This window comes from Pristiophorus japonicus, chromosome 3 (genome assembly GCF_044704955.1).
Source record: "Pristiophorus japonicus isolate sPriJap1 chromosome 3, sPriJap1.hap1, whole genome shotgun sequence".
Taxonomy (NCBI): domain Eukaryota; kingdom Metazoa; phylum Chordata; class Chondrichthyes; family Pristiophoridae; genus Pristiophorus; species Pristiophorus japonicus.
Genome location: NC_091979.1, coordinates 43,959,837 through 43,977,455, shown reverse-complemented (window position 1 = coordinate 43,977,455; position 17,619 = coordinate 43,959,837).

The window sequence follows — 17,619 nt, the reverse complement described above, 5'->3', positions numbered from 1 at the left end:
CTCGACCCCTGTAGGACAGCACTCGGAGCAGTCCTGTCCAGCGCCCTAGGCGAGCGGCGACCTTGGCCTCCAGCTCCTGCCAGTTCGCCGGCCAGGCTTCCTCGTCGGGGCTAAGGTAGACTCCCAGATAGAGGAGATGGGTCGTGCTCCAGGCAAAAGGCCTGAGCTCCTCCGGCAGGGAGTCCACCCGCCACTGACCCACCAGGAGTCCGGAACATTTCTCCCAGTTGATCCTGGCGGAGGACGCGGCCGAGTAAATCTCCTGGCACTCACGCATCCTCCGCAGGTCAGCGGGATCCTCTACCGCGAGGAGCACGTCATCGGCGTAAGCCGAGAGGACGACCTCCACGCCCGGCCCTTGCAGAGCCAGTCCCGTCAACCTCGTCCGCAAGAGGCGCAGGAAAGGCTCCACGCAAACGGCGTATAACTGGCCGGACATGGGGCATCCCTGGCGCACCCCTCTCCTAAAGCGAAGGGGCGCCGTCAAGGACCCGTTAACCTTAATCAGACACTCCGCGGCGGCGTACAAAAGTCGGATCCGGGCGACGAAATGCGTCCCGAACCCGAAAGCGCGCAGAGTTCCGAGCAGATAGTCGTGATCCACCCTGTCGAACGCCTTCTCTTGGTCGAGGGATAGGAAGGCGACCGACAGACCAGCCTCCTGGGAACAATGGATGAGGTCCCGGACCAGATGGATGTTGTCGTGGATTGTCCGGCCCGGGACCGTGTATGACTGGTCGGGGTGGATCATGTGGTCCAGCACGGCACCAAGGCGAGCAGACATCGCCCTGGCGAAGATTTTGTAGTCCGTGCTGAGGAGGGAGACCGGGCGCCAGTTCTTAAGGAGGCGGAGATCGCCCTTCTTAGGCAGCAGGACGATGACTGCCCTGCGCCAAGAGAGGGGCATCTCCCCGGTCGCCAGACTTTCCCCCAGGACCCGCGCGTAGTCGCTCCCCAGGACGTCCCAGAACGCCCTGTGGAACTCCACGGTCAGCCCGTCCAGCCCCGGGGATTTTCCCCTCGAGAGCCGGGCGAGGGCACCGGTCAGCTCCGCCAGGCTTAGCGGAGCTTCCAGATTTTCGGCGCCCTCCGGGCCGACCCTCGGCAGGTCCTCCCACAAAACTCTACGCGCTTCCTCGCTGGACGGATCCGGAGAGAACAGAGCCCCGTAATATTCACGGACCCTGTTGTTGACGCCCTCCGGATCCGAGACGAGAGAGCCGTCGTCGGCCAGCAGCGTCAAGAGCTGCTTACGGACACTCTGCCTTTTTTCCAGCGAGTAGAAGAAGGGGGAGCCGCGGTCCAGATCCCGCAGGAACCGGATCCGCGACCTCACGAACGCGCCTCGGGACCCGACGAGCTGCAGGTCCTTCAGCGCGGCCTTCTTCGCTTCGTACACCGTCCGCAGGGCCGGGTCCTGGACGACTTGACCGAGACGGGCTTCCAGGTCGAGCACCTCTTTTTCTAGGCGCCCGACTCTGGCCGCCCGCCTCTTGGTCGACCCCCTCGCGTACTCTTGACAGAAGACGCGGACGTGAGCCTTGCCCACGTCCCACCATAGCCTCAAGGAGGGGAAGCCCCCCTGCTTCCTTCTCCAGTCGGACCAGAATCGACGGAACGAGTCCTGGAACCGCACGTCCTCCAGCAGCCGGTTGTTAAAGTGCCAGTACGCGGACCCCGTCCTCGCGCGGAGCGAAGCGAGCTCCGCCCACACCAGGTGGTGGTCCGAACACGGCACCGGCCGCATGGAGGCCGCCGGGACGCAGGAAACGTACGCCCGAGACACGTAAAGGCGGTCGACTCTAGACCATCCAACTCCAGGCCTCACCCAAGTAAAGGCGCTGGAGTCGGGGTGGAGATTTCGCCAGACGTCCACCAAGTCGAAGGACCCGACCAGGTCCCTCAACTTCTCCATCGCCGTCATGCACTGCGGGGCACCGGAGCGGTCCCTCGCCTCGAGGGTGCAGTTAAAATCCCCCCCGAGGACAATGCAGTCGCCGACGTCGACGGAGCCAAGAAGAGCGGACACCTCTTCAAAGAAGCGCGTTTGCTGCGGGCCGGGATGAGGGGCGTACACGTTCACGAGATGGAGCGGCACGTCCCCCAGGCGAACCGTTACGTGCAGCAAGCGGCCTGGCACGGGCTCCTCGACCCCCAAGATCTCCGGCTGAAAATGCGGGCCCAGCAAGATGGCCACCCCACTAGAAATGGCGGTGAGGTGGCTCATGCGGACCTCTCCTTGCCATTCCAGGAGCCACGTGGCTTCGTCTCCCGGAACGGTGTGGGTTTCTTGCAGGAAGCACACCGCATATTTCCCCTCCCGCAGGAGCGAAAAATTGTCAAATCTACGGCGTGCCCCTCTGCCGCCGTTGATGTTGAGGCTGGCTATGGTTATCTTCATGGCAAAAGCATAGTGCAACCTCTACCTTAACCTATTGTGGGGGGGGGAGCGGAGTCTTTTGTTGAACTCCGCTCCCTCCGCAGCCCAGCGAGGAGTCCCTCGAGCTCGCGCAGCTCAAGGTGCTGCTCCTTTGTCAAGGGCCCGCCCGCGGCCAAGGTTTTAACGGCGGCGCGGACGGACCCCTTGATCAGCTCCGGCTCGGACCATTTTTCCAGGGCCAGTCGGGCTTGGTCGCGGCGACCCCGGCTCTGGGCCAAAAAGTCCCGGAGTTCCTTTGCAGGAACGAGGAGGGCCTCAGCGGCGGCCGCGAGCAGATCCACCGCCTCCCTGGCGGTGGTCTCTAGGTCTTCACCCGCGTCCCCCACCGAGTCCCCGTCCTCCTCCGGGAGGTGGCCGCCAGCAGCCGGCCCATCGACCGCACAAGGTACGGCAAATGAACCGGCCGCTCCAACCGGCCCTGGCACTGCCCCGATCCCACCCCCAGGATCGTCGGCAGAGGAGTCCCCACTGGGCTCTTTTAAAAATGGTGCTGGGTCGGGAAATGACAGCGGAAGGGGTTCCCCCTCCGCCCCAGGAACCGGAGAACAAGGAGAGACCCGGCCATAGGAAATCCCCAGGCCCTCCAAGTGCTCCAGCTCCAAAGTAAGGGGCGAGGGTGGGTGTTCCTCCCCCTCCCCGCTGCCACCCCCCGGCCCAGCATCTACAGTGTCATAGTTATTTGTTTCATTCTCTGCCGGGTCGAGCGACTCCCGGGGGAAGTTGGATAATAGCCGGGCGGGCTCAGGTTCGGCCTTTTCGGCCCCGCCTGCCTCGGTCCCCGGGACGCTCGACCCGGCGGCTACGCATTCTTCCACTGGCCCCACGCCCCCCACGACAGGCAGATCTTCCACGCCCTCCCCAGGAGGCAGCGGCTGGGCAGCCTCGACTGCCTCACCCTCCCCGGGGAAAGACTCCTCGCGCCTGCAGCGCAATTTGGGGGCGCTGGTGGGGGACGCGGGACACGCGGCGGGCACCGCCTCCTCCGCGGAGGGATGTTGTTCCCCCTCCGCCTCATTGGGGCGGTGCCTCTTTTTGTTCCTGGGGGCGCGCGGAGTCAGGGAGACCTCCATGTCTGCCGAGGCCTCCCGCTCCGCCCCCCCCTTTTCCTTTTCTTGCCCGCGCCTGGGCCCCTCTGTGGTATTATTCAAGGGCCCGGGCACGGGCTCGGGGCACCCCGCGCTCGCCGGTGACTGGGTTGGGCTGAGCGCGGTGGTCAAACTTTCCGGCGCACCGAGGGGACCCGCCTCTAGATGTTTCTCCTTCTTCCGCGCCCTCTTTCCGCTCGGACGCTCTCCCTCCCCCCCGCCGGAGGCCCTGAAAACAAAGGCCTCCGACGATGCCCGCGCACCCATGGCTCCCGGCACGCGGACGCAACTAGGGGGAGGGGTGGCGGCAGCGCCAGCCTTGGCCGCCTTCGGTGGTTTGGCGGCCTTGGAGGCGGGGCAGTTCTTGCGAACATGCCCCACCTCCCTGCAGGCATGGCACCGCACGCCGTCCGACGTCCAGAAGACGCGGTAGGCAGTCCCCTCGTGCACCACATTAAAGCTCCCCTCCGTCGTCTCCTCCCGCGCCAGCCGGACAAAGAGCTGGCGGCGGAAGGAGAACACGTGGCGCAGGCTGCTCTCCCTGAGGCCGAGCGGTATGGGGTTGATCCCCGACCTTACCTCCCCCAGTTGGTGTAGGTGAGGGAGGAGGAGCTCAGCGGGAACAAAGGGCGGGACGTTTGAAATGATGACCCTCTGCGCGGTGGCCTCGAGAGGGTCCACCGGCAGGAACGTCCCGCCCACCGTGAGCCCCTTTTCAAGGGCCAGGGACACCGCCCGCTCCGACCCCAGGAAGAACACGGCCTTCCCAGACATCTTGGAGGCTGCGACAATGGCCGAGGGGCCGACTACCCCAGCCATCGCCCGCACGCACTCCTCGATGCTCATTGTGGGGTGAGTGTAGCTCTTGACCCCGTGTTTTTTTGTTATTAGTCTGAAAGGTGGCAGGGCAGCGGCTGGCGCAGGAGGTGCCGTGGATGTGGACACCGCCTGCGCATACGACCTTGCTGGCCCTGCCACCGGCGTGGATGGGGTCGCCATCACGGGGTCCCTTTAAGGGCTACACCCACCCCAAAGTCACAGGCCTTAATGGTCTTTATTAGGCCTCTTGTAGATTGACTGAGCAGAGGAGCCCTTAACGAGGCACCTCTCCCCTCGTTGACAATTGGGGAGAGGCCTTGCTCCCTCTGCTCAGTTGTCTTAATTGGGTTTTTTTTTTTAAAATTTGGAAGGAAAGGGTTCTCAGAGAGAGAGGGGAGAAACAGAGTAGCAGAGAAAAGAGAGAGGGGGGTGGGAAGGGGGGGGGGCTGCGAGGGCAGGTCTCTCCTCGCAGCTGTGGGTGGGTGCACTCCCCAGATGGCAAAAACACAAAAGTCCTTGGGGTGGTCTTCAGGTGGGGGGAGAAGATGTCTTCACCTGGGGTAGCTGGAGCCACCAGGCACTCCTAACGATCTTTAATTGGGTGATTGATGACAATCTTCAGCCTGGTAGCTCCAGCTATCCCAGGCTAGGCAAATGTGGGGGGTGGGGGGGGTTCCAATTGTGGGGGGGGCCCAGTTGTAAGCACGGCCCCCACGCACACTACCACACACACACACACACACCCCCCGCGATGTTCCGGCCCTCAGTGGTCTTCTTTCCTCCCCCCACCGAAACAACAAAGTCTTTTTGGGGAAATGCACCCACACCCACCTGTAGAATTGTTGAGTCTCCCTCCTTCCACACTGGATGTTGTTGGTCTTTTCCCCCTCTCTCCAACTCTTTGCAGAAATGATAAAGATGTTGAAAGTTTTCTTTTCTCTCCTCTCCCTCTGGTGAAAGTGGTGGTGAAGCCCCTTCCTTCCTTCTCCTCCTGGGCTGGTCTCAGGGCTCTCCAAGCAGGAGCTCAAGTTGGTAGCAGCTCCACTCACTGCTCACAGCTCCAACTGAGCAGGACACGCCTCCACAGCTCCACAATTGGTCCTTGTGCTTGAAACTCTTTTAGAGTCTACCTGCGAAAACATAAACATTAAACTGTGCCACCCGACCTGGGTGACACTCCAGACATTTACAAGGCCCATTTTTTTTCCCCCCTTTTTTGTGTTTTTTTTTTTTTTGTTTTTTCTTTTTTTTTTTGTTTTTTTTTGGGCACTAAAATCACAATTTTTCCCCAGTGCCCCCTATAAAAGGGAAGGGGACACTAAAAGCACCGGCAATTAAAACAAATTAACTTTAAAACGTAAAATCAAATTAAAATTTGGTTGCCGGGCGTGATGATGCACTCCAGTCCCTCCGGTGCCCACCTCTCGCGGAAGGCCGCGAGCGTACCGGTGGACACCGCGTGCTCCATCTCCAAGGACACCCTGGACCGGATGTAAGAGCGGAAGAGAGGCAGGCAGTCAGGTTGAACGACCCCCTCGACCGCCCGCTGCCTGGACCGGCTGATGGCACCCTTGGCCGTGCCCAGGAGCAGTCCTACGAGGAGGCCTTCGGACCTACCCGCTCCCCTCCGCACAGGGTGCCCAAAGATCAGGAGAGTGGGACTGAAGTGCAGCCAGAATTTCAGGAGCAGCCCCTTCAAATAATGGAACAGGGGCTGCAACCTTGTGCACTCCATAAAAACATGGAACACGGACTCCTCCAGACCGCAGAAATTGCAGGCGGCCTGGGAGTCCGTGAACCGGCTTAAAAATTTGTTGCACGGCACTGCTCCGTGCACCACCCTCCAGGCCAAGTCCCCGATGAATAGTGGGAGGACCCCTGCGTAGAGTGCCCTCCATCGGGGACCCCCGCCTCCTCCGGACGGCAAGATGGTGCGCCATGGCGTGTCCGGACGGCCGGCGAGGATGGCAAAGTTGAGGGTGTGCAGGAGCAGCCCGTACAGGAAACCCCTCCGCGCGGAACTGAAAGGCACGGAGGGGATTTCCCCGAGGCGGCTCAAGTTGTGAGGCGCCGGCCCCCGAGGGAGGTTCCGGGGTTTGGCGCCGATGAGGAATTCCGTCCGGACGGGGGTCAGTTCGGACGGGATCTCCCCACGTGCTTGAGCCTCCTCGATACACCTAACGGAGTCAGGGCCCAGAGCTGTTTTTAGCGACTCGATGGCATCGGCCGCGCGGCGGACGTTGGCAGAATTTAGGCGCCGCGCCAGCGTGACTGGCGCCATCCAGCCCGCTCCTCCGCCATCGAGCAGGTCCCTGACCCTGGTCACCTCACCAGCCACAGCCCTCTCTTCCGACCGCCACATGAAGCCTCGGCCGTGGAGGTACGGATTCCCGAGCAGCGGCTCCTGCAGGACGGCCGCCACTCCAGCCGGCGGAGAGCTGCGCTTGGTGGAGACTTTGTTCCAGACCCTGATGAGTTCCCTGTAAAAGACAGGCAGCTCCCGGAGGGCGGTCCTGGCACCCCCCAAGTTCACAAACAGGAGCTGCGTGTCATAATTGAGGTCGAGCTGCTGGCGGAAGAAATACCTCGCCAGAGCACACCACCTGGGAGGGGGCTCGACGTAAAGGTATCTCTGCAGGGTCTGAAGACGGAAAGTCGCGAGCTGGGCGCTGACGCACACCAACGACTGACCGCCCTCCTCAAGCGGGAGACTCAAGACCGCGACAGAGACCCAGTGCTTCCTGTTGTTCCAGAAGAAGTCCACCAGCTTCTTCTGTATCTTGGCGACAAACGCAGGGGGAGGGGTCAAAGTGACCAGCCGGTACCACAGCATTGCGGCCACCAGCTGGTTTATGACTAGCGCTCGACCCCTGTAGGACAGCACTCGGAGCAGTCCTGTCCAGCGCCCTAGGCGAGCGGCGACCTTGGCCTCCAGCTCCTGCCAGTTCGCCGGCCAGGCTTCCTCGTCGGGGCTAAGGTAGACTCCCAGATAGAGGAGATGGGTCGTGCTCCAGGCAAAAGGCCTGAGCTCCTCCGGCAGGGAGTCCACCCGCCACTGACCCACCAGGAGTCCGGAACATTTCTCCCAGTTGATCCTGGCGGAGGACGCGGCCGAGTAAATCTCCTGGCACTCACGCATCCTCCGCAGGTCAGCGGGATCCTCTACCGCGAGGAGCACGTCATCGGCGTAAGCCGAGAGGACGACCTCCACGCCCGGCCCTTGCAGAGCCAGTCCCGTCAACCTCGTCCGCAAGAGGCGCAGGAAAGGCTCCACGCAAACGGCGTATAACTGGCCGGACATGGGGCATCCCTGGCGCACCCCTCTCCTAAAGCGAAGGGGCGCCGTCAAGGACCCGTTAACCTTAATCAGACACTCCGCGGCGGCGTACAAAAGTCGGATCCGGGCGACGAAATGCGTCCCGAACCCGAAAGCGCGCAGAGTTCCGAGCAGATAGTCGTGATCCACCCTGTCGAACGCCTTCTCTTGGTCGAGGGATAGGAAGGCGACCGACAGACCAGCCTCCTGGGAGCAATGGATGAGGTCCCGGACCAGATGGATGTTGTCGTGGATCGTCCGGCCCGGGACCGTGTATGACTGGTCGGGGTGAATCATGTGGTCCAGCACGGCACCAAGGCGAGCAGACATCGCCCTGGCGAAGATTTTGTAGTCCGTGCTGAGGAGGGAGACCGGGCGCCAGTTCTTAAGGAGGCGGAGATCGCCCTTCTTAGGCAGCAGGACGATGACTGCCCTGCGCCAAGAGAGGGGCATCTCCCCGGTCGCCAGACTTTCCCCCAGGACCCGCGCGTAGTCGCTCCCCAGGACGTCCCAGAACGCCCTGTGGAACTCCACGGTCAGCCCGTCCAGCCCCGGGGATTTTCCCCTCGAGAGCCGGGCGAGGGCACCGGTCAGCTCCGCCAGGCTTAGCGGAGCTTCCAGATTTTCGGCGCCCTCCGGGCCGACCTTCGGCAGGTCCTCCCACAAAACTCTACGTGCTTCCTCGCTGGACGGATCCGGAGAGAACAGAGCCCCGTAATATTCTCGGACCCTGTTGTTGACGCCCTCCGGATCCGAGACGAGAGAGCCGTCGTCGGCCAGCAGCGTCAAGAGCTGCTTACGGACACTCTGCCTTTTTTCCAGCGAGTAGAAGAAGGGGGAGCCGCGGTCCAGATCCCGCAGGAACCGGATCCGCGACCTCACGAACGCGCCTCGGGACCCGACGAGCTGCAGGTCCTTCAGCGCGGCCTTCTTCGCTTCGTACACCGTCCGCAGGGCCGGGTCCTGGACGACTTGACCGAGACGGGCTTCCAGGTCGAGCACCTCTTTTTCTAGGCGCCCGACTCTGGCCGCCCGCCTCTTGGTCGACCCCCTCGCGTACTCTTGACAGAAGACGCGGACGTGAGCCTTGCCCACGTCCCACCATAGCCTCAAGGAGGGGAAGCCCCCCTGCTTCCTTCTCCAGTCGGACCAGAATCGACGGAACGAGTCCTGGAACCGCACGTCCTCCAGCAGCCGGTTGTTAAAGTGCCAGTACGCGGACCCCGTCCTCGCGCGGAGCGAAGCGAGCTCCGCCCACACCAGGTGGTGGTCCGAACACGGCACCGGCCGCATGGAGGCCGCCGGGACGCAGGAAACGTACGCCCGAGACACGTAAAGGCGGTCGACTCTAGACCATCCAACTCCAGGCCTCACCCAAGTAAAGGCGCTGGAGTCGGGGTGGAGATTTCGCCAGACGTCCACCAAGTCGAAGGACCCGACCAGGTCCCTCAACTTCTCCATCGCCGTCATGCACTGCGGGGCACCGGAGCGGTCCCTCGCCTCGAGGGTGCAGTTAAAATCCCCCCCGAGGACAATGCAGTCGCCGACGTCGACGGAGCCAAGAAGAGCGGACACCTCTTCAAAGAAGCGCGTTTGCTGCGGGCCGGGATGAGGGGCGTACACGTTCACGAGATGGAGCGGCACGTCCCCCAGGCGAACCGTTACGTGCAGCAAGCGGCCTGGCACGGGCTCCTCGACCCCCAAGATCTCCGGCTGAAAATGCGGGCCCAGCAAGATGGCCACCCCACTAGAAATGGCGGTGAGGTGGCTCATGCGGACCTCTCCTTGCCATTCCAGGAGCCACGTGGCTTCGTCTCCCGGAACGGTGTGGGTTTCTTGCAGGAAGCACACCGCATATTTCCCCTCCCGCAGGAGCGAAAAATTGTCAAATCTACGGCGTGCCCCTCTGCCGCCGTTGATGTTGAGGCTGGCTATGGTTATCTTCATGACAAAAGCATAGTGCAACCTCTACCTTAACCTATTGTGGGGGAGGGAGCGGAGTCTTTTGTTGAACTCCGCTCCCTCCGCAGCCCAGCGAGGAGTCCCTCGAGCTCGCGCAGCTCAAGGTGCTGCTCCTTTGTCAAGGGCCCGCCCGCGGCCAAGGTTTTAACGGCGGCGCGGACGGACCCCTTGATCAGCTCCGGCTCGGACCATTTTTCCAGGGCCAGTCGGGCTTGGTCGCGGCGACCCCGGCTCTGGGCCAAAAAGTCCCGGAGTTCCTTTGCAGGAACGAGGAGGGCCTCAGCGGCGGCCGCGAGCAGATCCACCGCCTCCCTGGCGGTGGTCTCTAGGTCTTCACCCGCGTCCCCCACCGAGTCCCCGTCCTCCTCCGGGAGGTGGCCGCCAGCAGCCGGCCCATCGACCGCACAAGGTACGGCAAATGAACCGGCCGCTCCAACCGGCCCTGGCACTGCCCCGATCCCACCCCCAGGATCGTCGGCAGAGGAGTCCCCACTGGGCTCTTTTAAAAATGGTGCTGGGTCGGGAAATGACAGCGGAAGGGGTTCCCCCTCCGCCCCAGGAACCGGAGAACAAGGAGAGACCCGGCCATAGGAAATCCCCAGGCCCTCCAAGTGCTCCAGCTCCAAAGTAAGGGGCGAGGGTGGGTGTTCCTCCCCCTCCCCGCTGCCACCCCCCGGCCCAGCATCTACAGTGTCATAAATATTTGTTTCATTCTCTGCCGGGTCGAGCAAATCCCGGGGGAAGTTGGGTAATAGCTGGGCGGGCTCAGGTTCGGCCTTTTCGGCCCCGCCCGCCTCGGTCCCCGGGACGCTCGACCCGGCGGCTACGCATTCTTCCACTGGCCCCACGCCCCCCACGACAGGCAGATCTTCCACGCCCTCCCCAGGAGGCAGCGGCTGGGCAGCCTCGACTGCCTCACCCTCCCCGGGGAAAGACTCCTCGCGCCTGCAGCGCAATTTGGGGGCGCTGGTGGGGGACGCGGGACACGCGGCGGGCACCGCCTCCTCCGCGGAGGGATGTTGTTCCCCCTCCGCCTCATTGGGGCGGTGCCTCTTTTTGTTCCTGGGGGCGCGCGGAGTCAGGGAGACCTCCATGTCTGCCGAGGCCTCCCGCTCCGCCCCCCCCTTTTCCTTTTCTTGCCCGCGCCTGGGCCCCTCTGTGGTATTATTCAAGGGCCCGGGCACGGGCTCGGGGCACCCCGCGCTCGCCGGTGACTGGGTTGGGCTGAGCGCGGTGGTCAAACTTTCCGGCGCACCGAGGGGACCCGCCTCTAGATGTTTCTCCTTCTTCCGCGCCTTCTTTCCGCTCGGACGCTCTCCCTCCCCCCCGCCGGAGGCCCTGAAAACAAAGGCCTCCGACGATGCCCGCGCACCCATGGCTCCCGGCACGCGGACGCAACTAGGGGGAGGGGTGGCGGCGGCGCCAGCTATGGCCGCCTTCGGTGGTTTGGCGGCCTTGGAGGCGGGGCAGTTCTTACGAACGTGCCCCACCTCCCTGCAGGCATGGCACCGCACGCCGTCCGACGTCCAGAAGACGCGGTAGGCAGTCCCCTCGTGCACCACATTAAAGTGCCCTTCTGTCATGTCCTCCCGCGCCAGCCGGACAAAGAGCTGGCGGCGGAAGGAGAACACGTGGCGCAGGCTGTTCTCCCTGAGGCCGAGCGGTATGGGGTTGATCCCCGACCTTACCTCCCCCAGTTGGTGTAGGTGAGGGAGGAGGAGCTCAGCGGAAACAAAGGGCGGGACGTTTGACACGATGACCCTCTGCGCGGTGGCCTCGAGAGGGTCCACCGGCAGGAACGTCCCGCCCACCGTGAGCCCCTTTTCAAGGGCCAGGGACACCGCCCGCTCCGACCCCAGGAAGAACACGGCCTTCCCAGACATCTTGGAGGCTGCGACAATGGCCGAGGGGCCGACTACCCCAGCCATCGCCCGCACGCACTCCTCGATGGTCATTGTGGGGTGAGTGTAGCTCTTGACCCCGTGTTTTTTCGTAATTAACCTAAATGGTGGCAGGGCAGCGGGTGGCGCAGGAGGGGCCGTGGAAGCGGTTGCCACCTGCGCATACGTCCTTGCTGGCCCTGCCACCGGCGTGGATGGGGTCGCCATCACGGGGTCCCTTTAAGGGCTACACCCACCCCAAAGTCACAGGCCTTAATGGTCTTAATTGGCCTCGTAAATTAACTGAGCAGAGGAGCCCTTAACGAGGTACCTCTCCCCTAGTTGGCAATTGGGGAGAGGCCTTGCTCCCTCTGCTCAGTTGTCTTAATTGTTTTTTTTTTTTGCAAATTTGGAAGGAAGAGGCCTCAGAGAGAGAGGGGAGAAACAGAGTAGCAGAGAAAGAGAGAGGGGGGTGGGAAGGGGGGGGGGGGACTGCGAGGGCAGGTCTCCCCTCGCAGCTGTGGGTGGGTGCACTCCCCAGATGGCAAAAACACAAAAGTCCTTGGGGTGGTCTTCAGGTGGGGGGAGAAGATGTCTTCACCTGGGGTAGCTGGAGCCACCAGGCACTCCTAACGATCTTTAATTGGGTGATTAATAACAATCTTCAGCCTGGTAGCTCCAGCTATCCCAGGCTAGGCAAATGTGGGGGGTGGGGGGGGTTCCAATTGTGGGGGGGGCCTAGTTGTAAGCAAGGCCCCCACGCACACTACCACACACACACACACCCCCCGCGATGTTCCGGCCCTCAGTGGTCTTCTTTCCTCCCCCCACCGATACAACAAAGTCTGTTTGGGAAATGCACCCACACCCACCTGTAGAAAGTGTAGAGTCTCCCTCCTTCCACACTGGATGTTGTTGGTTGTTCCCCCTCTCTCCAACTCCTTGCAGAAATGGTAAAGTTGTTAAAAAGTTTTCTGTTCTCCTCCTCTCCCTCTGGGTAAAGTTGGTGGTGAAACCCCTTCCTTCCTTCTGTTCCTGGGCTGGTCTCAGGGCTCCCCAGGCAGGAGCTCAAGTTGCTAGCTGCTTCTCTCACTGCTCACAGCTCCAACTGAGCAGGACACGCCTCTACTGCTCTACCATTGGTTGAAACTCTTTTAGAGTCTACCTGCGAAAACATAAACATTAAACTGTGCCACCCGACCTGGGTGACACTCCAGACATTTACAAGGCCCATTTTTTTTTTCCCCCCTTTTTTGTGTTTTTTTTTTGTTTTTTCTTTTTTTTTTTGTTTTTTTTTTTTTTGGGCACTAAAATCACAATTTTTCCCCAGTGCCCCCTATAAAAGGGAAGGGGACACTAAAAGCACCGGCAATTAAAACAAATTAACTTTAAAACGTAAAATCAAATTAAAATTTGGTTGCCGGGCGTGATGATGCACTCCAGTCCCTCCGGTGCCCACCTCTCGCGGAAGGCCGCGAGCGTACCGGTGGACACCGCGTGCTCCATCTCCAAGGACACCCTGGACCGGATGTAAGAGCGGAAGAGAGGCAGGCAGTCAGGTTGAACGACCCCCTCGACCGCCCGCTGCCTGGACCGGCTGATGGCACCCTTGGCCGTGCCCAGGAGCAGTCCTACGAGGAGGCCTTCGGACCTACCCGCTCCCCTCCGCACAGGGTGCCCAAAGATCAGGAGAGTGGGACTGAAGTGCAGCCAGAATTTCAGGAGCAGCCCCTTCAAATAATGGAACAGGGGCTGCAACCTTGTGCACTCAATAAAAACATGGAACACGGACTCCTCCAGACCGCAGAAATTGCAGGCGGCCTGGGAGTCCGTGAACCGGCTTAAAAATTTGTTGCACGGCACTGCTCCGTGCACCACCCTCCAGGCCAAGTCCCCGATGAATAGTGGGAGGACCCCTGCGTAGAGTGCCCTCCATCGGGGACCCCCGCCTCCTCCGGACGGCAAGATGGTGCGCCATGGCGTGTCCGGACGGCCGGCGAGGATGGCAAAGTTGAGGGTGTGCAGGAGCAGCCCGTACAGGAAACCCCTCCGCGCGGAACTGAAAGGCACGGAGGGGATTTCCCCGAGGCGGCTCAAGTTGTGAGGCGCCGGCCCCCGAGGGAGGTTCCGGGGTTTGGCGCCGATGAGGAATTCCGTCCGGACGGGGGTCAGTTCGGACGGGATCTCCCCACGTGCTTGAGCCTCCTCGATACACCTAACGGAGTCAGGGCCCAGAGCTGTTTTTAGCGACTCGATGGCATCGGCCGCGCGGCGGACGTTGGCAGAATTTAGGCGCCGCGCCAGCGTGACTGGCGCCATCCAGCCCGCTCCTCCGCCATCGAGCAGGTCCCTGACCCTGGTCACCTCACCAGCCACAGCCCTCTCTTCCGACCGCCACATGAAGCCTCGGCCGTGGAGGTACGGATTCCCGAGCAGCGGCTCCTGCAGGACGGCCGCCACTCCAGCCGGCGGAGAGCTGCGCTTGGTGGAGACTTTGTTCCAGACCCTGATGAGTTCCCTGTAAAAGACAGGCAGCTCCCGGAGGGCGGTCCTGGCACCCCCCAAGTTCACAAACAGGAGCTGCGTGTCATAATTGAGGTCGAGCTGCTGGCGGAAGAAATACCTCGCCAGAGCACACCACCTAGGAGGGGGCTCGACGTAAAGGTATCTCTGCAGGGTCTGAAGACGGAAAGTCGCGAGCTGGGCGCTGACGCACACCAACGACTGACCGCCCTCCTCAAGCGGGAGACTCAAGACCGCGACAGAGACCCAGTGCTTCCTGTTGTTCCAGAAGAAGTCCACCAGCTTCTTCTGTATCTTGGCGACAAACGCAGGGGGAGGGGTCAAAGTGACCAGCCGGTACCACAGCATTGCGGCCACCAGCTGGTTTATGACTAGCGCTCGACCCCTGTAGGACAGCACTCGGAGCAGTCCTGTCCAGCGCCCTAGGCGAGCGGCGACCTTGGCCTCCAGCTCCTGCCAGTTCGCCGGCCAGGCTTCCTCGTCGGGGCTAAGGTAGACTCCCAGATAGAGGAGATGGGTCGTGCTCCAGGCAAAAGGCCTGAGCTCCTCCGGCAGGGAGTCCACCCGCCACTGACCCACCAGGAGTCCGGAACATTTCTCCCAGTTGATCCTGGCGGAGGACGCGGCCGAGTAAATCTCCTGGCACTCACGCATCCTCCGCAGGTCAGCGGGATCCTCTACCGCGAGGAGCACGTCATCGGCGTAAGCCGAGAGGACGACCTCCACGCCCGGCCCTTGCAGAGCCAGTCCCGTCAACCTCGTCCGCAAGAGGCGCAGGAAAGGCTCCACGCAAACGGCGTATAACTGGCCGGACATGGGGCATCCCTGGCGCACCCCTCTCCTAAAGCGAAGGGGCGCCGTCAAGGACCCGTTAACCTTAATCAGACACTCCGCGGCGGCGTACAAAAGTCGGATCCGGGCGACGAAATGCGTCCCGAACCCGAAAGCGCGCAGAGTTCCGAGCAGATAGTCGTGATCCACCCTGTCGAACGCCTTCTCTTGGTCGAGGGATAGGAAGGCGACCGACAGACCAGCCTCCTGGGAACAATGGATGAGGTCCCGGACCAGATGGATGTTATCGTGGATTGTCCGGCCCGGGACCGTGTATGACTGGTCGGGGTGGATCATGTGGTCCAGCACGGCACCAAGGCGAGCAGACATCGCCCTGGCGAAGATTTTGTAGTCCGTGCTGAGGAGGGAGACCGGGCGCCAGTTCTTAAGGAGGCGGAGATCGCCCTTCTTAGGCAGCAGGACGATGACTGCCCTGCGCCAAGAGAGGGGCATCTCCCCGGTCGCCAGACTTTCCCCCAGGACCCGCGCGTAGTCGCTCCCCAGGACGTCCCAGAACGCCCTGTGGAACTCCACGGTCAGCCCGTCCAGCCCCGGGGATTTTCCCCTCGAGAGCCGGGCGAGGGCACCGGTCAGCTCCGCCAGGCTTAGCGGAGCTTCCAGATTTTCGGCGCCCTCCGGGCCGACCTTCGGCAGGTCCTCCCACAAAACTCTACGCGCTTCCTCGCTGGACGGATCCGGAGAGAACAGAGCCCCGTAATATTCACGGACCCTGTTGTTGACGCCCTCCGGATCCGAGACGAGAGAGCCGTCGTCGGCCAGCAGCGTCAAGAGCTGCTTACGGACACTCTGCCTTTTTTCCAGCGAGTAGAAGAAGGGGGAGCCGCGGTCCAGATCCCGCAGGAACCGGATCCGCGACCTCACGAACGCGCCTCGGGACCCGACGAGCTGCAGGTCCTTCAGCGCGGCCTTCTTCGCTTCGTACACCGTCCGCAGGGCCGGGTCCTGGACGACTTGACCGAGACGGGCTTCCAGGTCGAGCACCTCTTTTTCTAGGCGCCCGACTCTGGCCGCCCGCCTCTTGGTCGACCCCCTCGCGTACTCTTGACAGAAGACGCGGACGTGAGCCTTGCCCACGTCCCACCATAGCCTCAAGGAGGGGAAGCCCCCCTGCTTCCTTCTCCAGTCGGCCCAGAATCGACGGAACGAGTCCTGGAACCGCACGTCCTCCAGCAGCCGGTTGTTAAAGTGCCAGTACGCGGACCCCGTCCTCGCGCGGAGCGAAGCGAGCTCCGCCCACACCAGGTGGTGGTCCGAACACGGCACCGGCCGCATGGAGGCCGCCGGGACGCAGGAAACGTACGCCCGAGACACGTAAAGGCGGTCGACTCTAGACCATCCAACTCCAGGCCTCACCCAAGTAAAGGCGCTGGAGTCGGGGTGGAGATTTCGCCAGACGTCCACCAAGTCGAAGGACCCGACCAGGTCCCTCAACTTCTCCATCGCCGTCATGCACTGCGGGGCACCGGAGCGGTCCCTCGCCTCGAGGGTGCAGTTAAAATCCCCCCCGAGGACAATGCAGTCGCCGACGTCGACGGAGCCAAGAAGAGCGGACACCTCTTCAAAGAAGCGCGTTTGCTGCGGGCCGGGATGAGGGGCGTACACGTTCACGAGATGGAGCGGCACGTCCCCCAGGCGAACCGTTACGTGCAGCAAGCGGCCTGGCACGGGCTCCTCGACCCCCAAGATCTCCGGCTGAAAATGCGGGCCCAGCAAGATGGCCACCCCACTAGAAATGGCGGTGAGGTGGCTCATGCGGACCTCTCCTTGCCATTCCAGGAGCCACGTGGCTTCGTCTCCCGGAACGGTGTGGGTTTCTTGCAGGAAGCACACCGCATATTTCCCCTCCCGCAGGAGCGAAAAATTGTCAAATCTACGGCGTGCCCCTCTGCCGCCGTTGATGTTGAGGCTGGCTATGGTTATCTTCATGACAAAAGCATAGTGCAACCTCTACCTTAACCTATTGTGGGGGAGGGAGCGGAGTCTTTTGTTGAACTCCGCTCCCTCCGCAGCCCAGCGAGGAGTCCCTCGAGCTCGCGCAGCTCAAGGTGCTGCTCCTTTGTCAAGGGCCCGCCCGCGGCCAAGGTTTTAACGGCGGCGCGGACGGACCCCTTGATCAGCTCCGGCTCGGACCATTTTTCCAGGGCCAGTCGGGCTTGGTCGCGGTGACCCCGGCTCTGGGCCAAAAAGTCCCGGAGTTCCTTTGCAGGAACGAGGAGGGCCTCAGCGGCGGCCGCGAGCAGGTCCACCGCCTCCCTGGCGGTGGTCTCTAGGTCTTCACCCGCGTCCCCCACCGAGTCCCCGTCCTCCTCCGGGAGGTGGCCGCCAGCAGCCGGCCCATCGACCGCACAAGGTACGGCAAATGAACCGGCCGCTCCAACCGGCCCTGGCACTGCCCCGATCCCACCCCCAGGATCGTCGGCAGAGGAGTCCCCACTGGGCTCTTTTAAAAATGGTGCTGGGTCGGGAAATGACAGCGGAAGGGGTTCCCCCTCCGCCCCAGGAACCGGAGAACAAGGAGAGACCCGGCCATAGGAAATCCCCAGGCCCTCCAAGTGCTCCAGCTCCAAAGTAAGGGGCGAGGGTGGGTGTTCCTCCCCCTCCCCGCTGCCACCCCCCGGCCCAGCATCTACAGTGTCATAAATATTTGTTTCATTCTCTGCCGGGTCGAGCAAATCCCGGGGGAAGTTGGGTAATAGCTGGGCGGGCTCAGGTTCGGCCTTTTCGGCCCCGCCCGCCTCGGTC